At 49.5% G+C, this 23,655-nt stretch overlaps 1 long non-coding RNA gene across 1 annotated transcript; it reads left to right on the forward strand.

Moving 5' to 3' along the window:
- Window positions 1-1,877: 1,877 nt before the first annotated feature.
- On the forward strand, window positions 1,878-2,790 carry LOC126037235 (uncharacterized). The gene is made up of 4 exons (XR_007505553.1): window positions 1,878-2,010; window positions 2,153-2,225; window positions 2,311-2,431; window positions 2,749-2,790. It is a non-coding gene; the product is annotated as an uncharacterized LOC126037235 (long non-coding RNA).
- The last annotated feature ends 20,865 nt before the right edge of the window (window positions 2,791-23,655 follow it).

Consider the following 23,655-nt stretch of genomic DNA (forward strand, 5'->3'; position numbering starts at 1 on the left):
GTATAGTTGAGGTGACTGAACTTAAGTCTTAATTCTGTGAATAATTTTAAGTTCCCTTTTAATTGAAACTGTAAGTCTAGAGTAATCTTTCCCAACTTAAAATGCCCTCTTCCTTTCCCTAGCTTAAAAAGAAAGGGGTGATGCAGTGAAGGCTTTGTAAATAAAATTGGGAACTTCTAGAAATTGTATTGAATCTTCTGGCAAGTAAATCTCTTGGGAGATGTATCTATAGTCACATAATTCTAAATACAGATGTTAACCACTCTTTTTAGACTTGAGTAACTGTCCCCCACCAGTGTGCTGTTTGCAAACTGCGGGGCATTCTAACGGTTGGCACTTTTTTCCTCTTAAGATTGATCTCGTGTTTGCAAGACTGTCTGTGCCAATTGTTGCTGATAATCTTGATCTCAGAGACAACTCTTGTCTCAGAAGCCTGGATATAAGATGTATACGGAGCTTAAATGGTAAGCATATTTGCACATCTTTAACAAGAAAATGTTACTAAAGTTGGTATGGAATGCATGTTACACACCCCAAGTTTCTGTACAGGATGCAGAAACTGATCCCCTGTATACTTGAGATCTGAGGAGGTGGCGAGTGGGCTTAAATTCAGCTGTTTCAAGTTGTGGGTTTAGATAGACCTGTGTTTCATGTTTCTTTGATTGGGGGGGGTGTGGTGTTCCAGTTTGCCACAGAAACTGCTTCAGGTGAATATGTAGAGCACTTGATAGAGAAGATTGTGTGGTAGTTCATTAAAAAAAAAGGATATTTAAAATACCTGAAGCCGAAGTTGCTCACTGTTTAACGCTGACTGGTTTAATTGTTCCTGGCTGTCGAAAGAAACCTAGCTTTCGGAATCCTGTCGAAGGGCCTTATTGACAATTGTTGGCTGTAGTCTAAAGTATGAAAAAGCTGTTGAGGGTACCAGTTACCTGAGGTGATACGGAATGTGTAACCTCTAATTTGTTATGTTATGTGCCTGTAAGGTTATGTGTAACCTCTGATTTTTAAGGTAATACAAAGCAAGTAATGCAAACTTGTTTTCATAGACTTGCAGGAGAAACTGTAAGCTATTGATCCAGTACAGCACAGAACTGACTCGTACCTGTTACCAGGAAGTGCTGTACTTCAACTGTTTTTTCTTACAGGCTGCAGAGTTACTGACGAAATCCTGCACCTAGTGCCAAATAAAGAGAACTTCCGGCTCACGCTCCGTGCAATTAAACTGTGGGCAAAACGTGAGTAATGTGATTGTTTGTGATCTTTAAACTTTCCAGAGGCACCTCGTGCTGAAAAAACAATGGCATTAGAAGTCCTTCATCTTTGGATAGCTGTTTAAATATCAGGTTTTAGTTCAAAACCTGTGTTTTAGTTTAGATTCAAGGACTGTCTGTGGGGTAGATTCTGTGGTTTTTTTTAATAGGGGTGGAGTGGGGAGATGAGGGGAGTGCCTACAAGACAAGGTGCTGCATTGCTTACCAGGAACCTGACTAGAAAGGATAAAAAATGCCCAGTGAAGTATAAAAGCTTGATAGATAAGGAATAAGAAAATACCGTTTGCGCATGTGACTAGAGCAAGTGCTAGAAGAATGGCAGAACCTTCTTCTCAAGGGAAGTTGGAGCGAAGCAGTAGCTGTAGCAGTGCAGGCAAATTTCAGAGTAGCGGTATTTTGGGAAGTGGTGTGGTAACGATTCTTTTTCGCATCGCTGTAAGGACCAACAGTTTTGGCCTCGTTGCACTGCAAAAATAACTGACTTGGAGGCTGAAGGGTGCTAGGTATTCTATAGATTGTGAAGGTGGTGCTGTAAATTTGAAGGACTGTGCTTGGGCATGGGAAGACTACAGGGCAACGACAATGTCTGCATTGTAGGACGTGGCATTTACTCCAACGTGCTGGGATTTCTTGGTGGGGTTTCCTGTGCTGTGCTAGTAGCGAGAACGTGTCAACTCTATCCAAACGCTTTGGCTTCTACTCTGGTGAACAAGTTCTTCTTGGTTTTTTCAGAATGGTAAGAGCTATTGATGACTATTTTGATTTGCGTAAAGCAGTAACACTTTCTGAGGTGGTTCTTTATATAAGATTTAGACCAACACCATTCAGTCCTACCCTGAATTACATGGCAGAGTCAGTTCCTGGCTTTTCTTGTTTAGGGAGTGGCCAAGACCTGTATTGCTGAAACAACAGGAAGAGAGCAATCTTAATTTACCAGTATGGGACCCCAGGGTATGTAGACATGGAATTTGGAAGCCTTGAACCTTTCTTCTAAGCTAAGCTGCTGGTGCTGAGCACAATTGTTTTAACATCACAGGTGAACCCATCAGACCGATACCACGTAATGCCTATCATCACCCCAGCCTATCCGCAGCAGAACTCTACATACAACGTATCTACATCAACGCGAGCGGTAATGGTGGAGGAGTTCAGACATGGTAAAGTTCTTTCCATGCTTATTAACTGCTTAAAAGGTGTCATTCTTGCAATATGAAACCACATTACCTGACTTGGTTATATTCCGTGCGGTGTTGTGCCCTTTTAGGCAGAAGAGTTCTCTGGGAAGTCTACCTGTTGCAGGCAACAAGGGAGCAGTTTTACAATGAACTGTTGTAGTAGGCGTGTATTGTGTCAAGGGAATTCCTGCTTTTTGATCTGTCAACTACTGTTCAAAACCTTTCTCTTGTAAAGTTTCTATCACGCTCTGCTAGTCTTAAAAACAAAATGGTAGTAAGGTTTTCAACCTTAATTGTAGGTCTTGCAGTTACGAATGAGATTCTCCAAGGAAAATCAGACTGGTCAAAGCTCTTTGAACCACTGGACTTTTTTCAGAAATACAAGTATGTATGAAATCTGTTACCTGAACTTGAAATGATTGCCATACTGGTTAGCATAGTGACTTTTAGCTTGCAGTCGAAATACAAGATGGCATTGATATGTTTGTTTTTCAGAAGCTGGAGGTAGTCATAGGAATTTTGGTAAGGATAAGTATAGGGAAGATAGAAAAACTGTTTGTGTTTTGCCACTGACACTGTTTTTATTAACAAAAGAATCAGCTCTAATACTTAGAATGCAGCAGAACATGATTCTGAAGGATGTAATCAGTTTTTCTTCAGTTAATACTGTGCTGCCTGCAGGATATAATGTGTCTTGTCTGGAAGTCATTTTCTATACATTAAAGGCAGTTTTGGTTTCATTTGAAGGAATATCAAGTCCTGAGCTAGAATGTTACTTTTTCTTTTCTTCTAGACATTATATTGTGCTGACTGCTAGTGCCTCTACTAAAGAGCATCACTTAGAGTGGTAAGTCTTGCTTTGAGTGTGGGTTCAATACATCATTGACGCTCAATTCAGTGTTGCGCTTCATTTGGTTAATACAGTTCACAAAACTAAAGTATTTGACTGTGCAGCTCGGCATGGAATACAGTAGGGAGGTAAGTAGACAGTTCCTCAGCAAAACTAAAAGCTTTCTTGTGAAGGGCAGTTAGCGTAAGTTATCTTGCTGTTTAAGAAGTTAAGCTAAAGACCTAAGTCATGATGAGAAGGAACAAAGAGGGTTAGCGTGCGTATGCTCTGTGCCATCTGGAGAAGCAGACTCCTTAGGAGTCTAAGGAGACTACTTACCCAAGGCTACTTCAGTTAGGAAGATGTTCCTTGTTGCAGAGACTGAAGTAAATGGGGATTACTTGATGTCATCAGATGTGTAGTGGACACTGGAGAGCTTGATCTTTTACTGACTTATAGAGCAGTGGTCTCCAAACTTTTGTGCACTCCTGTGAGCAAAACAAAAAAAAAAAAAAGTAATTTTTGAACACATAGTTGCGGTCTATGTCTACTTCTTTACAAGTTACGTACACATTACTGAAGTTCTAATCTTTTCTTCCCGGACCCAGTGGATTGTCTTGTGCACCCCCTGGGGTACATCCCCCTCCGACACTTTGAAGACGACTGTTGTAGAGCCTTAGAAGGCTTGGTTTCATAGCTTTTTTACTGGATGCAATATTTAATTTAGGACTAGATTGCACTCAATGCTAAGTTGCTCTGGTAATGTAGTCCGCCTGTTCCAGAGCCTACTTTTCTCCAGTGAAGTGAAACAAGGCTGTTTAATCGGGGTGAAACCTGACCATCTGCACAGAGTACCTGAATGCTGATAAATAGTGTTTACTAAGTTTTAATCTAGTAGTGTGCTCAGGCATCTTGTGTTTAGTGCTGGAAATGATCATCTCGGCATGCTTGGTAGTGGATAGGTAAATTGCAGGAGTGCTGATCTACTTTGTGAAAGGTAATGTGAGAACCACTTCAACTGTGGTTAGAGAAAATGACTGCTGCTGACGTGGTATTTGTCACTGTCTCAAGGGAGACATGCCAGTAATAACTTGTTGAACCTGTGTGAATGGGGTGACTAACTGTGAGTCTTGAAATAAGGGGAAACGGTGAGGAATTAAGGTACTGTAATGTGTGTGGTGTTCTTTTTCTGAAGAAACGAGTGCTTTGCCTGCCTTGCTCAAGTAAGCAAGGAAAATAGCTGTGTGTACCAGACCCCTGTTCTGAGGGCACCTTGGTTATACTTCAGGGTTCGGCTTGCGGTCTAAGGCAAATGATTGAATTCTTGAGCTACCTCTGAAAGACACCTTATTTCCTGTTTAAAAACAGCTCTAGTAGGTAATACCTCTTACCTGAACTTGTTAATTTGTTCACTTAAAAATCGTGTCAGCTACAGCTTGATGTCAGTCGCAGTTAGGTATACAACAAGGAGTTCTGGGCAGAGGGCTTAGAGCCAAATAGTTTTTAATGTGAGATGTTTTAAGTGGAGAAGGCTTATTGTATCTCACAATAAAGATGAGGAAAGTTCTGGCTGCAGTAAAAGCTGACGTTTTTGCAGTGACAGAAATGGCAGCAAACGGGGCTTAGTTTTGCATCTGGGAAAATGAAAAGCAGAAGACAAACTTGCTTCCGTTTGCTATAAGAACAAGTTTAGTTCACCAACTCTTGAATGGATTTGGGAATAGATGGCACATCTCTGTTGTTCATCAACATAAGATACTTGTGAAGAACGTACAGAGTTCTGACTGCTTTCAAGGGTAGCAGTGTTTTAGGTAGAAGGGTAAAATGCCAGTACTTCATTTAAAAGAATAGCCTTTGTGGTCATGATACATTTCTTGGGTAAGTCTCTGATGAGACCGTGTTGACTGGATCGTTTGTTTATTAAAGGAACGATATTTTTCAGTTTGGCTGGAAGAGGGTAAACTCTTTTCACAGATCAGTCTGCAAGAAGAATAGCATCTTTACTCAGGTGTAATGGAAGAGTTGTGCTTGAGCCTTTTCTAAACGGTTGTTCTCCTTGATCTTTGGGGTTAAAAGGAGCTTTGCTGCACTTCAAAATGCAGCCAGAGGTGCTGGGAATCTGCTTCTTGTTGACATTTTCATCATAGGTTATATGTTGAAGTGTTGTGTCTGACCTGTTAAGAGTACAAGTTAAACTTACTTACTGCCTCTGTCTTTGGAAACTTTGAAGCTCCAATGTCCCTGAAAACATCTCCAACTCCAGTGTGTGTGATATAAATATCTAGTATCTGCTGAGCTGAATGAGTCTTACTACTTACTGACTGGTTAGCATTTTTTGTATTAGCATTGTATTATAAGAAGGCAGATAACTACTGTGCTGGATACAGTCAAAAACGAGTAAATGTCTCTTGTTCTTATCAGGATTGGCCTTGTGGAATCTAAAATCCGTGTGCTGGTTGGAAACTTGGAGAGGAATGAATTTATATCTATTGCACATGTAAAGCCACAGTCTTTCCCTGGCAGCCGAGAACTTTGTGAACAGTGAGTTTCATTACTTTTCTGAACTAGAGTTTGGCCGATGTATTGTACCTCGTTTATATTCCTTCACCTCAGCTTACCTGTGAGAGATGTTCAGTTACGTACCTACTGTTTTGTAGGTACGAGGTCTGGCAGGCAAGGTTCTGAGCATGTAGAATCTTTTTAAAGAAGGGAGAACTTGAGGGAGGAGTTCTCGGAGAACTTGAGTATGGGCTGACTCCAATCTTTAGCTGCTGCGTACAGCTAAACTGTTTTGCTTAATCCCTTCTTGAGAGTAGATACTAGCGCCCAAATAACTGGCATCTGTGCATAAATGATAGATTTGTGACTCTGTCTTTTTAGGAGTGGATATGTGTCAATGTGGTTTCTTGGAATCATGTTTAGGAAAGTGGAGAATGCAGAACGTGTTAACGTTGATTTAACGTGCGTTATACAGTCATTCAAGGATACAGGTAAGCCTCTATTTTGCTCTAGTCTCGTAGGGTTTCAATTTTTAATTCTAGTGCAAGTTGCTTCACAAAGTGAATTGTGCTTCCTTCTGGTATTAGCTATTAGCTATTTCTGTAGAGCGTGACACGTAGAAGATTAGCCTTAGAAACATACTATTTTGACACTTTGGCAATGTAAGTCCACCTTGAAACAGAAGTGTGTACTACAGCCCTATGTACCATATCCCATATGTGAAATAACAGTTCTGCAGATCATAGTGAACGATCAGAAAGGAACTGCGATTCCTGAAGTGGACAGTCAGGTGTGAAGCCAGGAGACAGATGCCCGTTTACTGGGTGTAGCTACACTTGTCAAAAGCAGTTGTCAGTTACTGAACTTTGGAAGTGGGAATTAACTGTATCAGGCTCTAAAAGAAGTTGTGAATGCCTGCTGACAGTATTGTTTCCAAAATAACAGTTTCTGTACGATACCATCCCAGAACTTTGAAAGGCAGTGAGTGGTCACATTGTAATGACATGCAGTCTTGCACGTCAAGCTCCTTGTTCATCTTCCTTTATTCCTTTTGATAGATGCAGAAATAAAGTCATATCGCAAGCGTTGTTAGATAATGCTAGAATAAAGGGGCTTGGGGGTGAGCAGTCATTTGAAAGTACAGGTCTTTGGTTCCAAAGTCTGTTTACTTCTTCCCAAGCTGACTGCTCTTGTGCCTTTCAGAAGTGCATGTGTGCTGTGAGGCTTATGCCTTGCTATCATAACGACAAACTAAGGAAATCGGGTTACTCTTCGGGAGTGACGAGTGTGTTTGGACAAAAAGTTCTAAGCAGTGGACTCCTTTAAACTCTTCATCAGTGCAAACAAACATTTCTCCATGGTACCAGCATGAGCTGTGTGTTGTGTTGCTCAGACAACATGAGTAAATGCAGTAAAAGCGGACCTTCTTTTTAGCTCATGCTTTGGGATATGAGACAAGCACAGAAAAAAGGCATCAAAACGCTTGTCTGAGTTTCAGGCCAGGTGGGGTGACTTCCTCAGACTTGCACTGTTACCCGAACCGATGCTTGTCTTGTACGTTACATCCAGTGGCACTGTGTTTGAATGTTGTGGCAAATGTAAATCATGTCAACAACTTTGACAAATACCCAATGCAAACATTCCCACTAAGCTACAACACTAAATTTCCTGTTAGTTTACAGCCAGGCTAACCACCTCAATGTGCTAAAGGAAGGTGTGAAGATTGAGGCAGCTCATGTGAAGAGAAAGCACCTCCACCATTTTTTGCCTGCAGAAACCTTACAGAAAAGAAAGAAGGTATAATAAAAATTGGGCTCTTCTGGCAATGTTTTTTTTTTCCTTTAATAATTACTTGAAGACTTCATTATTTTGATGTTGTTGTTTCAGCAAAGCGTGCCAGGTACTAGTCAAAATGCTGGTGGGCTTCAGCGCAAAAGGACTTCTTCAGATGGAAGCTGTTTGGACAGTTCCAGAGACACGGGCTCCAGAACACCGGATAATTCCTCTTCATCACATAAGATTGCTAAAGCGGACACCTCTCCAGCCGAGAGAGAAAGGTTAGCACCATAACCTTCAAGCTGTGAAGAAGCTGCTTTTTAACTGACTCGCGATGGGAATGAGGTCTGGGATTTCTTGTTTGAATCTGTGTTGTTCATAAGCACGTGGAGGGCTCTAATGGCTTCAGGAACAAAGCTGTCATCTCCTTTGGGCACGTGGGGGGAGGCAGGTTAAAGAAATCCTTGAAAAAATGAATTTAATATCCATGAAGACATGTCGGAAGAAAGGAGAAGTGGATACCGGAGGAATTATTTGGTCTTGAATGTAGATCTCCTTGGGTTAGTGTGTAACTTGAAGCCGGAGTGTTTTCCATGTAGGTAATTTTGTTCTTTCTAACAAAAAGTATGGTTAATGCCAAGCAGTATAATGTTCTAACGAAGTGCTGATCTTGATCACAGCAACACTAGAGCTGCTGCTGCCTTGGTGCAGCAGTATGAGAACTCGGGCAGTAAAAGTGTGTGTCACTTCCTGGGAGGTCTGCTTGTTCATAAGCTACTTCAGCCCAGGAGGAATATGTAATCTTGAGAGTAATAGCCCAAGAGTACCAAATGTGTAATGCCTGCTGTGTTCAGACCATTTGGTACTGGAGGAGTGGCATTAAAACTAAAATAAAATGGGATGCCCGTATGGGTAGAGCAGATCCATTCATGGAAAGCAGTACAGAGTGCTGGAGGTACTAAGCTGGAAGACAGTGCAAGTACATAGAGACTGACTAAAGAAAACGCTGAAGTTTAAATTTGCGGTCTGAAGTTCAGCGGTCAAAATGAAGATCTCGTGCTAGATTGCCTGGGAGTTTGTTGTTTGGTAGAGCTGTGACAATGAGCTAAGAAGACAGACATTTGTCTTGCATGGGCTTTCTGGAAAGGAAATGTATAGTATTTTACAAACGAGCTTTTTATAACTCTAGCATCTGACTCTTACAGAAATGCTGCGCACCAGAAATCTAACGGTGCTAACAAGAGAGAGAAGCTACCTCGTGTAGCTGAGCCATCAGTGTCTAAGGGACTCTCCATTCCTGTTACTGATTCAAGTATGTATTGACGTGGTGGGTGGAATGCAGTCTTTAATTTCATGGCTGAACTCTAGAAGCGCGGTGTCTCTTACAGAAGTGGAGGCTACAGTTGCAATAAGAACATTGGGACCTCCAGTTGGTAGCACCATTCCAGGACGTAACACAGTTTCTCAACCAGGAGGGCGTTTTGTCCAAGGACAGCATGAATTAAGTGGGACTGGAATTACAGATCCTAAGAACAGTGCACCTAAACGACCTTATTCAGTGACCACTGAAGGACCTCATTCACCTCCATCAGAAGAACGCCCCAAAACACTAGCAGACGGAGAAAAGGTAAGGAAGGGGGACTAGGCCAGGGAGGGTTTGAAGTAGAATTAATTCTTGATGTACAATGCACGACATAACTGAGAAGAAATGCATATATACATCCCCAATGGATTCAGGAATCTAAATTTAAGCATAACGCTAGTTTTACTAGGATGTAGGTGTGAGAAATTGTCTTGAACGTACTGTATAGCTATTAAACAATTTTTTTTTCCCCGAGATCTGGCACTAGTGACTGGTTTTGGTCTGGTGGCAGGCTCTCTAAATACTACTGTACTTGTATATTACTGCACTGACCCATTGCTCAATGAACTGGAAGCAGTTCTTCATTCAGAAAAAACCCAAATCTCAAAAGGAAGAGGACATGAATGTTATAAATGTAGACGTATGAGCTAATCTTGTTCTGGCAGATGATTTTCGAATGCCTCTTGATAGTTTTGCTGCTTTAGAAATCAGCAGCCTACTCAACAGGTTGTCCACTGCTGAAACGACCGTGTGGAGTTGCTTGTTAAATCTGGGTTTTGTGGGAGCTTTTGATTAATGCTTGATTTGTTTTCTTGCTATACATAACTCTCCTTAAACAGCTGTTTGTGTGGCTTGACCTCTGATTTGAGGCAAAGCACAACTAGAAAAAACTCCATTTTGACACTTGTAAAGAATCAGCTTGCAGAACTGTTACCTACTATTGAATACTTCAGGTACAGATTTCAAGGTTTGGGTAGTACGACTTCTTGCGAGGCTTGAGATTCCTGTGCGGTAAGGGGAGTGTTGTCTAAATGTTGTTTTAAGAATGGCCACTAACACAGTTAATGTGTTGACTGGAAGCTGTACTCAAATATGAAGGTAACTTCAGTATAGCAATTATTTTGAGTCTGTGTATTCTGTTCTTCTAGTTAACTGGCCAGGATTCAGTATTCAAAGGTGGCGGCAGTCCAGAAGATGTCAGCAGCAGATCTACAGACAATGTAATTAGGAAGGGGTTTTACTCAGTGGGCTAACTGAAAAGCTGAATGGACTCTGCTAGTGCCTAGACTACCTCACATCAGTACTCTACGCGTTTATTGATGTAAACAAAAATATGCTTTTTAGTTTAACTTCTTTCAGCCTTCATTTCCCAAATATGTTCTTGTAAGAGTTATCCCTATTAGTCTTTTTAAAAGTCTTGACTGTCACTAGCTGAAACAGCTTTGGAAAAAGCCACAAAAACCAAGCTGCCCTGTGACTTGGATTCAGAATGTAGGTAAACAGGTTAACTAGTTACTGCAACCACGTTGTGGTGTCAAGTGTGTCTGAACGTGCTTGTATTCATTTGTGCTTTCCTAGTGCATGTGCATATATTGTTCTTCTCCTAAACTATTTTCCCGGTTGGCACATACACTCCTGGGCATCTATCAGATTGGTGCTCAGCTTCCTCAGCTAGCAGCTGTCCCCTGCCTAACACGGCCACGCGCTACACAAGTATTGCCTCCCATGGAGGCCCATAAATAATTGTGGTATTGAAGACAACGCAGCAGAGGATGCTACCAAGGTATGGAGATGATAGACGTGTCCCATGCCGTTGTATCTGATTTTTGTCTTGAGACTGCTCCAGCATGAGACTTGAGGGCTTTTTTTGTTGTCGCTGGGTAGGAAAGCTAAACTCAGAACACACAGCTGAAGATGTACTTAAACATTGCAATAGCCAAGGCTGTTGTGGCACTGCTACCCACCTGCAAGGGAGAGTCTTGAAAGGAATTGGCATGCAGAGAGTGTTTTCAGATAAACCCTGAAAGCTGTTCTACGTGGTTACGTGAAAACTTGTAGTAGTCTGAAGTTCCGGTTCTGTAAACTGGTAACACTGCTTACCCAGTTAAGTGCATGAGGGTTTTTTGAGGGGTGGGGAGAAATTCTGATCCCATGAAACAAATGTTGTGCTATCTCTCTATTGTAACTTCTTTATAACTTGGTGTTTTTGTAAATGAAGTTGTATGTTTTTCCAGAGAATTTTCGTATGTACTGTAAAATACTGTCTTCCAAAAAGATTTTTTTTTAATTATTATTAATTTTTTTTAATGCACGTGGGATCTGCTTAAAAACCCCAAACAAGTAAACCAAATGTAAGGTGGGCAGGGCAGTGCCAGAAAAAGTATGTTCTACAAAATGATGATGTCATGGTAGAGTAGATTTGAGGAGACTAGGAACACTGCTTTCCTGCTTCTAGTATTTCCAGGTTTTGAATTAACACCCTCTGAATAGTGCAGCTTGCAAACTGCGCTGACAGCTGAAGTCCCATTTTGCTGTGCGGACAACAGATACCCCTGACTTCTTTTAAAATTAGTTGCTTGGCTTAAACCGCAATTCTGAGCTCTGATCATTTTAAGCATCCACCTCAAACCCTAGTGACAAGACCGAAGGGGCATGTAGCTACCTTGCACGGTCTTCATTCTCCAGCATTCCCCCTACTGCTGGTATTCCAAACTTGTGGAGAAAGCATGACCATGACCGTATACTTACCTTTTTTCCTTATTACCTCTGGTTTCCAGCTTGCTTCAAGTGCAATTCATCTCTTAGAAAATGTGCCTTAGTGGGTTTGAGAGGTCTTACTCCTCCTTCTCCCCTCGAAAAAAACCCCAAAACTTAAGAGTGCAAGGCTTACGTTTACTCACAGGTTAAAATTAAGAGAGAGAACCTATGTTACTTAAGTGGCTTTTAGCAGAGCTACACCCTGAGTTTATAAAATGGTTACCTTGGTTTTGTGACCTGGGTTAAAACCATGGTCTTTCAATACTGTCAAGTCTGTGTACTAGTTACAGTAGGTATACAACTTCAGCACTTGTGTAAATAAAACTCCATCGTTAATTTGAAGGAATTAAAGCTGAAGTAGGTGATAAGATAAACGGCAAAGCAACTATGAAAAGTGTTTTGTAATGGTCTACAAGCCTGTAATATTACCATGCTTTTAAACAAATTCTTCCACTTGACCTGTTAAAGGCTGTTGTGCCCTTAACCTCTAGTCAGCACATGCATTTCTGCAGCTGGTCTCAAACTAACCTAGCTAATTGATATCAAAGTATATGCCTGTACATGGATTTATTTTTTTTAACTCTTGCTTTGCAGAATTACCTTCTAATTGTGCTTTGTTGTTGTTGTTGTTGTTTTTCCCCCCCTCACTCTTAGGGTGTTAAGAAGAAGTTTAGGAAGAAGTCAGGTTACTAGTTTCCTGGACTTGATCCAGCATGGGTCAGATTACACGCTTTATTTTAATGTACCCTGACTCAGCGCTTGGCCGCGTGCAGAGAGATGTTGCTGTTCTGGAGTTTCCCTGGCTATTGCAGAGGTTGGATGCTGCCCCAGCACTATGCAGATTAGATTACAGCTGTTTTAAATAAAGTTCAAACTGCACCAGTTCAGCTGAAGTGTTTTCCTTTGTTTATGGAGCAAGTCTTCTGTCAAAGTGATTGAAAGGCAAGTTCCTCATGCATAAAGACTCCTCTCCCTACAATACTCAGAAGGAAACAACCCAAGCTAGAGACAGTATTGCCAAGCGTGGTTCCTGTCCTTTAGGGTGAATCCCTCCAGCAGGCTTTTCTATGCTCTGGGAAACATCTGCGGTTATAACTTTGCAGCTGCTGTTGGCTCTAGCAGTCCTGTCTGAATCTGGTCCAGCGCAGGTCACCAAGAGTCAGTGCTAGAAGCAGCGCTTCTTAGCTGTTAGCAATTGCATCATCACATCGCTTCCTGGCATAGTGTCTTATCACTGATCATCTGGGGACAGAGGTTTTTATTCATTTGCCAGATGGAGCTGGTAGTAGGGCAAGTTCTTTCTGGAATACCTGAAGGAGAGAAAAGCTGCATGTGGCCTTCTTTCTCATTTTTGTTTTTACTGAAAAGCAAAGCAATCGGTGCTAGCTTTGCAAGATCCTCAGGGTTATCGACAAACCCCAGGTAAGTAAATGCCTAAACTAAAACAAACCCCAGTAACAAATGCATTGTTTTCTCTTGCTTCTGCCACAATACATCCCCCTAAGACACTAAACCCAATACTGAATGTATTTAATTGTGATTGTGCTGAACACAAGATGACCAGAGCCAGAAAATACCTTGGACTTGAAGGTGAGGGAGGCTCCTTGATGCCAGACTTCCTGCAAACTTTGCTGTTTTCTGTCTGCTTTCTTAGCTGGTTGCTGTGTGTGTGGCTTGGAGGTCCAGCTGGAGGGGGTGAGGGATGCATGATCAGTCTCCTTAAAGAGGAGCAGCTCTGCGTTGAAATTGTGTACGGTTAGTAACTTTGAGCAAGACGTTCCATTGCAGGAATTAACGTCTCCTGTGGTTTTACTTGTTAGGTCTAAGCAAAGAAGTGGTTCATGTGAAGTCGCCTCCGCTTCTGCTACTGCAGTGGGTTGGTGTAACTTCTTGCTACTGCTTCTGCAACTGCAGAAACTAGAGAGAGCAAGTAGTAGAGGGGTTGGGGGGTCCAGCCGCAGCCCCCTGCTTCCTGGCCAGCTCTGCTGTTGCTCTGCCTTTCGTCGAGTGCTGCGGGGCCAGGTTGGACTAAGCAGAGTCCAGTGGGGTGTTTTCCGAGACGGAGGCGAGGGGTGGGCTGTTGAGCACTGCCTGCTGCCTCCTAGCATGCTGGTCGGCATGGACTGCCTCCCCTTCCCTGTGCCTGAGGGTTTCTTCAGCCACCATCTACCCCTGGGGTGCCCAGCTCCGAGCGTGGCCCGAGTATGACTACCTGTGGTTGGTAGTCGGTTTGTTTTGTGTTTTCAGGTTTTCTTCCTTGGAATCATGTTGTCCACAAAGAAATGTCATTATCCATCCCATTTCTAATTCAGTATCTACCGATCTAGTGTGACCCAGAGCCTGTGTGAAGGAGGAGCCGCCCCAAAGGATCCTGCAGCGACCTGTTTGTCCACAATCCTTTCTCCGAGTCCACTTCTGGAACTGCAGGGGCAGTGCTTGTGTGCAGAGTCCCGGAACAGCAGCACTGCCAGGGAGCCCCAGCGCCTGCTGTGTCCAGAGCTGCTCTTTCCACCGCCACACTCTCCTCCTGAGCCCTTCTGGTGTTGTAAGGCCGGAGTGCTCCAGCAGCTTGGCCACAGTTCTCCCGTGTGGCCATCCTGTGACAGCAGGCAGGGAAAGGCACTGGGCACTGCTGGGACAGAGCTCGCCATGCTCCAGAGCAGCATTTGCGTCATGGAAGGAGACCCCCTCAGGGCAGTGCCTTAAGGCTTAGGTCTTCTTCCAAAGTTTCTCTCAAGAACATGCAGGCTCTGGCCATGTCCACCAAAAATTACCCTGTCCAGTATTTTTAAGCTGCTTTTTAAGCTCCAGACTAGCTGAACGAGAAGACATCCACTGTACATTTAATTGAGAAAGATGTATGCAAGACGCACCAGCTGGGGACTGATGCTGCCAGCAGGTTCAGCACCCCAGGGGAAGAGGAGGGCAGCCACCCTCTCTGGCTGGAAGCCTGTCGGGGCTTCAGCGTTTCAGCTTTGGTGGCCCCAGGCTGCTGCGGAGCCGTAGTCCAGTCTCTGGGGCTGCAGGGACCCATGCCAGGGGCTGTGTGGAGGGAGCTGGGCAGGGGCAGGGCTGCAGGAGGTGATTGCAGGGCTCTGACCGCAAGCAGAGTGGCTGCAGCACTCGCGTTTGACCCCCAAACCTTGCCTCATCAGTGCCTTTACGGTAGCTGGAGATCCTCATACTTACACATGAGGAGTTGCAGGCGTGATCTGTACCAGCAGTGGCTTAGGAACCCGGATCGGGGCTAAGCCCCAGCAAGAGCCTTTGCACAGAGCTGTTGCTCTGCAGCTCCCCGGCTTGCCTCCCAAAACTCCTCATCCAGCAAAACCTCCCACACTTATGCGGAGCTTTGATTCTCGGGGCTCCGCTGTTCCTCTTGCTGATGCTAATGCCCTTGGTGGCATCAGTTCCCATAATCACGGATTGCTATGTAAAATATTTATTGCAGGACTGATCCTTCTGAGATTATTATCCTGGATGAAATGTCACAAACGACCGTATGGAAGGCTCTCACTTTGAAGACAGAAACCCTTTGAATCCAGGGAGGAAAAAGGTAAAGGATTGCATGTGAACGTGACCGTGCTCCTCTGCAAGCGACGGCGCACGCCTACGCTTTTCCCACGCTTTGGCCGGCAAAGCTGAGCAAACGGCCTGTCCCTGGGAACAGGCAGGGAGGACCGTGGCATGCAAACCAGCTCCTCTCTGCTGGGGTGGTCCCCCAAACAGGGCAACATCATCAGCAGCTGGCAGGTCTTCCACTGATGATGCTCTCCCTCTTTTTCTCTTCCCTTCGCCTTTCCCCACTCCCGCTTTTCACGTTTAGGAATCTTGACTTTGAAGGAGAGGAGTGAGAGCGTGACTCGGGGATGTGCCAACGCAGACAGAGGGAGAAGGCGCTTTGTTTCAGTTGGAGGATTCCCATTAAAGCCATGCAGATGTTTTCAGTTATCCTTGGTGTGCTTCAGGCATTCAGTATCTCTAGACCAGCAAGCTGAGGGGAACGTCACAGTCAAGGGGAGTTTGGTGGTGTTCAGTCTGTGTGCGTACGTGCGTGTGGGGGTGTGGGTTTGTAGTGGTAGAGGGACTGCTACTGCTTTATCATTCAGTGCTCTTCTTTTAATACCTAATTCCTCCTCTTTTTTTTCCCCTCTTTTTTTCAAATTTAAACTGGGAATGTCCAAAATAAATTTTCTGTTATAGTTGATGCATTCTCCACTTTCTTCTTGATCACGACCGGGTTTTTGGTCTGGTTTGGGGTCCTGGCTTTAATTCGCTCCTACGTCTCTTACTGATACGAGAGGGATGCCCTCTGTGGCAGGGCAGCATAGAGAGCGTCCGAGCAGTTGGCCTAAGGTGAAAGAAAAGCATTTGCTCCCTGCGCTCCAGTTTTACCTCTCTTGTTTGGTTTGGTTTTGGGTTTGTTTTTTTTGCTTTGGCTCTGCCATCAGCCTGGGAGCTGCAAAATGCAGAACTGCCACCTTTTTGTCCCCTGGCTGTAAACTGCATCTAAGGGAGCACTTCAGGTATTTGATTTTGAATACACTATATGGTCACAGGAGCGGCCAGATGAGACCTGGGGCTCTGTGTCCCTGGGCTGCTCCCTCTGTTGTTCCTCCACTTTCCTTCTGTATTGGATCTGGCTGAGTTGGAGTTCCTTTACCCCACAGCAGCCCTCGTAGTGCTGTGCTCTGTACTGGTAGCTAGAAAGCTGTTGATAACACAGCAGTGTTTTGGCCATGGCAGACAGCCAGAGCACACCCAGACACCCAGGCGTCTTCCACGTGGAGGCCACTTCCCACCCCGGCTGGCCAACGCAACGCGCTGCCTACCTTCTTGAAGGACGGCAGCAGTTTGATGCTGACGAAGCCCATCTTGTTCTTCTGGACATGTTTCAGGACGAAAGCATCCTTGGCCAGGTTCTCGTCAGAGAGGTGGAATTCCACCTGGGACACAACCCTCCTGGCCAGCTACCGGTCAGGGACGGGGTAGCTGCAGTCCAAGAGATCAGCCCCCAGAACATCGCTCGCATCGCAGAAGCTCCCGGCAAAGCAGCAGGGACACGGGTGTGACTTGGTGGCCTTTGGGATGTGCAGCACTGCCCGGTCCCAGCCACAGCGGTCGGTGCAGATGGCAGAGTCTTGAGGAGCGGGGTGGCTCAGCTGCGCTCTGAAATGAAACGGAGTTTTATGCTTTTAGAAGCGCGCTTGCCTTCACGCCCCCAGCATCGGTCCCTGCCACAAGTTACGCGGCAGATGGCCTTGCACAATCTTGCAGCCAGAGGTGCCTCACGAACAGAGCGCAATCTCTTTGATTACCAGGATACAGGCCAGGAGAGATCTTTGGCCTCCGGTTGACGGCAGTTGTCCCGACTCCCCCAGGCCACACACTGTTCACACAGCGGGAGCGAGAGGCCTGTGTCCTTGGTACCCTTGGGGTGTCCTTGCTAGCGCCGAATCCTCCAAGCACGAGGAGGGGATGTACTAACCCCATCCCTGGGATCCCGTAGAGCGCAAACAGCCCCAGCGCCCCGACACCGGACGTTGGGCAGAATCCAGTCCTTTTCTGGGAGCACGCGGCGGCGGGTACCGTCTCCTCCAGGGAAAGGGCCGCCCCCTCCCAGGGGGATCCAGAGCTGCTGCTTTTCCCAGCAGGAGACTGAAAGACCTGACAGCACTACTGGAGCGAGGGCTGGGGGAAAGCGTGCCACCGAGCGACACTGCGTGACCTTCCTTCGCGCCCTCGAGGTCCTTTTTCCTATTTCTGCCTCGCTCCGGTCAACGCAGCGAACAGAAGCGCGGGTAACGGTCACAAACGCATTTGCCATCTGGCGCAAGGAGGCTGCGGCTGCAGCTTGGTCCCCGCTTGGCTCGGCTGAATCAACTTGTTCTTCTTCCCCCACCGGAAAAATACTGTTGAAAGCCAAGAGCATTTGCACCCGCAGACCCCGAGAGCCGCCTGTAGGCCCCGGGGGGCACCCCAGCCTCCCTTAACCCTTTCCCTCCCCAGGAGGAGCTGGGGAGGCTCTTGGGGGTGGGGCGGAACACAGGGAGCCCCCGCATTTCTTCCGGGGAGACGCCAAAGAGTCCTTGGCAGCCAACAGCCAGAAGGGACCATGGCGCGGCCACCAACGCAGCTCCCACTGCCTGGGCCCTGGGGCCCCCAGGCGCCCCAGCTTTTCCAGCCATTCGTGCTCTGCAAAACCTTCTACCCTCGAGGCAGGGACTGACCCCAACCCCTGCAGCCCAGGGACGCTCTTGGGGGGCAAGAGCAGAGGTGACCGCCGGCCATCGCTCCTGTCTCATTCTCTCCGGCTCGGCCAACCCGTGCCGCCTGCTCGCACGGGAGCAGCCCTTCCCTGCAGCCCGGGCCCCCCAGGCACCACCAGCAGGTATGGCACCCCAGTCTGCTCTGGCACCTTCGCCATCCCCATCACACCCGTTCCCCCGGCACTTTTCGCATGGGGGTTCAGCAAGCCCCGGTGAGCATCCTTGCCCTCGCCTGGGCGGCGCGTGCCCAGTAAAGCCCATCTGCAGAGAATTCCCCAAATATTTGGGGCCACCTCTCCCCTTTCACCTCCTAGATGCGAGTCTCCTCCCCGATTTGCAACCCCATCCCACCGGCACAGCGGCTCAGCCCGTGGGGATTGCCCCGGCCACAAGCTCCCCACGCCCCTGGCCCAGAGCTGGGGGATGTCGGCCATCGGGGCCGGCTCGGCGGGTGCCCCTGGACAGTCCCCCCAGCCCAGCACAGCTCCCCCTCACCCACACAGGTCTGCAGAGGGCTCCATGTGGCTGCCTATTCGACCCCCGGGTCTTCCGCATCCAGTGGACAACCACCGACCTGCCTCCACCGGCCACCGCCACGCTCGGCCAAGGTTCCGCTTCTCTGCCGGGTGCTGCCCTGTGGGGTCCCGGGGGCTGCGGGGCCCCCCAGGGCCAACCACGATACCTCACACCCTACAAAAATCAGAGGAGTGGGGTGACCCCAGACCCTCTGGAGCTGCCAGTGTCCATCCCTGGCTACCAGCACAGCGAGGGGCAGCTGGCACAGATCAACATCCCCAGCACAGCCACCCCTGTGGGGGCACCCCCGGGCGGCGATGTCCACACCAGCCCCTGCGCTGCCACCAACAACCAAGCCCTTGGGGACACTGCAGGCGACCTTGCAGTGTCCGAGGAGATGCTCCTGGAAGAGGCCCTAAGGCTCTTCGGTTGCTCCCTGGATGGAGTGGGGGTCAGCCAGGATGCTCCCAGCAGGAGCTCCGTGCCCGAGGACGCTGGTGGCACCGGCGCAGACACCCCCGACCGCGACTTCAGCTCGCTCTCGCTGCCTGAGGAGATGCTCACCCCCGACTACTGCATCCCAGAGCTCAGCGACGCCATGCTGAGCCTCAAAATAGTCAACAGCGGCGGGATTGAGCCCCAGGAGCCGTGGCAGGATGCGGGGATGGACCTGCCACCATCCCCACCTGCCACGGCAGGCAAGCGGATGAAGAGGCAGGCGCAGAGCTCCTTGCCAATGCCACCCAGCAAGCGCAGGGCTCTGGCAGACGACATGGGGGTGTGTATGTGGGGGGGGGATTAGACAGGGGTGAGAGGGATGGAGATGGGGGGAGTGGGGGGGGTGGGAGAGGAGGGGTGGGGTATATGGCAGGGGGGGTAGGCGGGGGGGGCTAGGGAGGGGTCAGACCAGCTTTGATGGGACATTTTCTCTTGTCTTTTCAATTAAAAGCTGTTTCTCCAGAACCGCTCAGTGCCTATGTGGGAGGGGGAGGGAGCACAGGGGGCACCAAGAAACAGCCCCCAAGAGGTGCAAAAGCCCCACTGAGCCCCAAATCCGAGCCAGCAAGCCACGAGGGGAACCGAGCCACCCCCATGGCCCAGTCACCACCAGCGGGGCAGGCGATGGTGGGGGGGGACGGGAACGGGAACAACTCCCCTGTCCCCTTCCCCAGGGGCAGCAGCCCTTTGGTGGGGAAGCCAGGACAGACAGGTCCCTGCAGGACTCACGGACACGGCCCCACGCAGAAAGCAGCACAGAGCCCCTGCGACAACGACAGACCTTGGGGGCCGGGGGGGACACGGGCACACACGACAACAAGGGCTGCAAGGCCTTTGTCTTGAACACCACCAGCGTCCCCTCCAGCGGGGACAGGTCTCGGTGCACAGCCCTTCAAAGCCTCAAGACCATCACGGCCTTCCTCGGGTCCCACTGACCTCAGCCCCCAAGAGCCCAGCTTTGCCTCACTGACACAGCAAAATAACCCCAAATCACCCTAAGAATGGCGAGGGAGGGAGCTGCAGGCCAGGCAGGGGCCCTCCTCCCCTTCTCTGGCTGCACCTTGGGCAGCCGCAAGACCAGGAAGGGAGAAAAAAAAATCAGAAGGAAAAAAAAAAAAAAAATCACTGCACTGGCCAGAAAGTGCCTGAAAAATTCATCCCTCTTCATTGCCCATTTCCCATGCGAGCTCCATAACCTGGGAGCAACGCAGCCAATAGAACCTTCGAGAACCAGACTCACAGCCTGCTGCAGCTGGCCCTGCTCGAGCAGCTGAGGTGGGCTGGATGATCTCTAGAGGTCTCTTTCAGCATCCATTCTGTGCTGCTGTGACTCTGTCTCTATCATGGTTTAAGCTATAAAAATGAGAGCTATAAAAATGGAACGCTGTGTTAAGAGCACAAGGCTCTGCTAGCAACGACCTTGCCGTGGCTCCTTGCTGTGCTGAGCCCAACCGAGTTTTTAAGAGTAGATTTTTAGTGTGAGCAAAAGTGTGATTATTTTATTTTGTAATTTCTGTAAATAAAGTGGGTTTGGTTTGTTGTTTTTTTTTAAATAAGACTCTTCCAGAGCTCAGGTCAGACTGAACCTGAGGGAAAGGGGCAGACCCTCACAGAGGGCAGAGCCACATCATGATAGGGGGGCCAGCAGGATCAGGGGGCCATGCGACACCCCCTGCTCACGTCCTGCCGGCTCCAGGAAGATGGTTGCACAAAGGACTCGGGGCGCAGCTCCAGGGACAGGGGTTTGGTGACCTGGCTCCAGCGCCTCTGGGGCCAGGGGCTAGGAGCTGTCGGGGGCTTCAGGGCTGTCGGGGGCTTCGGGACTGGGGGCTGCAGCCCTCCGCTTCAGAGGGACGATGCAGACGCTGTTCTTGGCCTCTTTGACTCTCCACCACCGGCCAGGCCTGCAGATGAGAGAGATGGGGGCTACCCTCCGCCGAGCCCTTGGAGGAGCAGGGGGGGGCTGTGCCCCTGGGCAGCACCAGGGAGGGGGGACAGTACCGGTGCTCCTGTCCAAGGCCAGCCACCAGGAAGTCACCGGCTGCAGAGAACTTGAGGCTGTTCACAAAACCCACCTGGAGGGGACAGGGCAGGGTGAGGGGCTCTGGCAGCCTCCTCCTGCCGCCCAGGGAGGGGAGCCCCTGCCCAGAGATGCCCCAAGCCCAGCTCCAATCCCCCACCTCCCCATCCATACCAACGGGATGTCCCAGAGGGGCTCCAGCTTCCGAAATCCCTCACCGCACTTCCAGAGCTTCACGCTGGCGCTGTGGGAGCCTGGGGCAGAGAGAGAAGACTGCCATGCACTCCCACCCAGGTAAGGGAGCAGGACGCCCCCCTCTCCACACCCCCACTCCAAAGCAGCTGCCACACACCTGTAGCCAGGAGGTCCCTGTTGCGCAGGGCGGCCACTGCTGAGATCCAGTATGGCTGCTGCAGGCCCTGGGCATCCTGCATGCCATGTGCCTGCCGGGCCAGTGCCAGCGGCTTCTTTTTCGTTAGCCCCCACAGGGCTAGGGACCTGCCAGGGAGGGAAGGGGCGAGGGGGCCGAGGGGGGCACCGCCTGCGCACCCCAGGCACCACCCCGGCCCTGTGCTCACCCGTCATCGGCGCCTGACACCATGTGCTCCTCACTGATGAGCTGGATACAATCGATGGAGCCCCTGTGAAGAGAAGGGGCAACTGCCATCAGTTATGAGCATGCTTTGGGATCCTATTTAGGAGACAAGGGCTCACCGGGGCATCAGCATCCCCACAGTGCCGGCAGGCTCCTAGTGATGCTTGGCACCTGCACGCCGCTGCCCCAGCCTGACCCCCTGCCTGCAGCCCCCTCTCCCGCCCCAGACCTACTGGTGCCCGTAAAACACAAGCTGCGACTCCTCCGGGATCTTCCAGAGCCGCACGGTACCGTCCCGGCCCCCTGCCGTCACACAGCACTCCCGGCTCAGGCTGTCCAGCCCCGTGATGACATCCTGGTGCCCGAACCTGGAGAAGGAGATGGCAAAGTGCTGTGGCAAGCAGGGCCCTCTGCTACCACAACTCCCCCGGGCCTGCTGGCTCTTGTGACTTCTGACATCCCCAGGCAGGAGTGGCTGCGCAGCTTGCGGTGCGGGCAGGAGGCAGAGCTGCCCTTCCTGCTGGGGACGTGGAGGGGAGGATGCTGCTGGAGTCAGAGCATTGGTGGCTTTGTAGCTCCCGAGCTCGGCCACGTCAGCCCAAAGCAGCACAGGATCCTTGGACGGTGGGAGGCAGAAAAAGAGATTCGCCCCGGCGTGGCCCCGCAGAGGGGAGGGAAGGCTTCAGTTTCAACTTTGGCTTCAGCTTTGGCGTGGCCTTCTCCTTCCCTCTGTTTCAACAGCCCAGCAGAGCAGCTGGTGCTTTGTGGCAAAGATGAAGCGCGTGGACAGGCGTTGTCCTAGACCACTGGAAAGAGTGGCTGTCCTGCCACTCTCCGGAGGCTGCCGGGTCCTCCTCCAGCTGAGGTGTCTCCTTTCCTGTTAGACCTCAGGAAGAGGAGATACCCCAGCCTGCAGAGCATCCTAGGGCTGGGGCTCCAGCGTTGTCTCTGCCTGAGCAGAGTCCTCGCTGGGGACTGAGTGTGACCTCATCTGTGCCCTCGTCATCTGTAAACTCAGCCGTGGTAGGTTAAACCTCGACTTCAGCCTTCCTCGTCCCAGGATGAGGAGTGTCTGAGTTGCCAGGGAGGAGACCAAGGGGCTGGTGTCTTTGCTTGGGCCTTGAAGGACTGTGGGGACAAAGCAGCAGAGGTGAGGTGACAGCCCCATATCCCTTCCAGGCAGGGCACATTGCACCTCATGATTCCCAGGGCCAGGAGGGAACCAGGGGGCAGATGGCTCAGCTGGAAGCTGCTGGTTAGGAATACGCCCCTCCCGAAACGCCCCTCTTCCCACAGATGTGCTGGGAGCAGAGCCCCCCTTGCCCAGGCTGGGGGGGGGAGCTCCATGCCAAGGTCCTTCCTCCTCCCCGCTGCCCTCACTCACTCTCTCTGATGTACTTGTGCTCGTTCTCGTGCTCATCCACATCCCGTCCAAGGAGTCCTGGGGGGACACAGCATGTCAGGGACCCACTGGCCATCAGGGACCCACCAGCCAGCCTGTCTGGCCACACAGTTCCCTGGGGAGGGCTGACCCCAGGGTGCAGCATCGGGGAGGGGATGGATGAGCCTCCTGCCAGCCCTACCTGTGCAGGCAGGAGTGGGAGAGAGTGAAGGGGTGCCCCACAGGTCCTGCACTGGGACACAGGGACCCTGGGAGAGAAAGGGACCCTGGGGCTAGGGGCTCACCGATGAACCTGACAGCCTCCAGCCGCAGGGACTCCTGCGGGCTCCGCAGGTAGGTCTGGCTCTTCCACAGGTAGTACGTGGCCCTGCTCCTCTTCCTGGCCAGCTGGAGAGAAGGGTGCAGAGTTGGCACAGAGATGGCCCCCCCGTTGGGCCATCCCTCCACCAAGGACCACCCTTCTTCTCCCCAGCAGGACATTCCCAGCTCTCCGCTCTCCGCATTGGGGTTCGGAGGGAGCAGAGGGCTCCCAGGCAATGCTAGGGTGCCATCCTGGTGGCGGGGTCCCCTTTGGGACCCCGGAGGTGAGGACAGCCTGGAGCAGAGCCTGTTCCAGGAGGGTGCATGCAGCTGTGGGGACACTGCCCTTGGTCCCCTCTGCTGGGCACGGGCAGGGCTTACC

The sequence above is a fragment of the Accipiter gentilis genome, unplaced genomic scaffold (genome assembly GCF_929443795.1).
Source record: "Accipiter gentilis unplaced genomic scaffold, bAccGen1.1, whole genome shotgun sequence".
NCBI lineage: Eukaryota > Metazoa > Chordata > Aves > Accipitriformes > Accipitridae > Astur > Astur gentilis.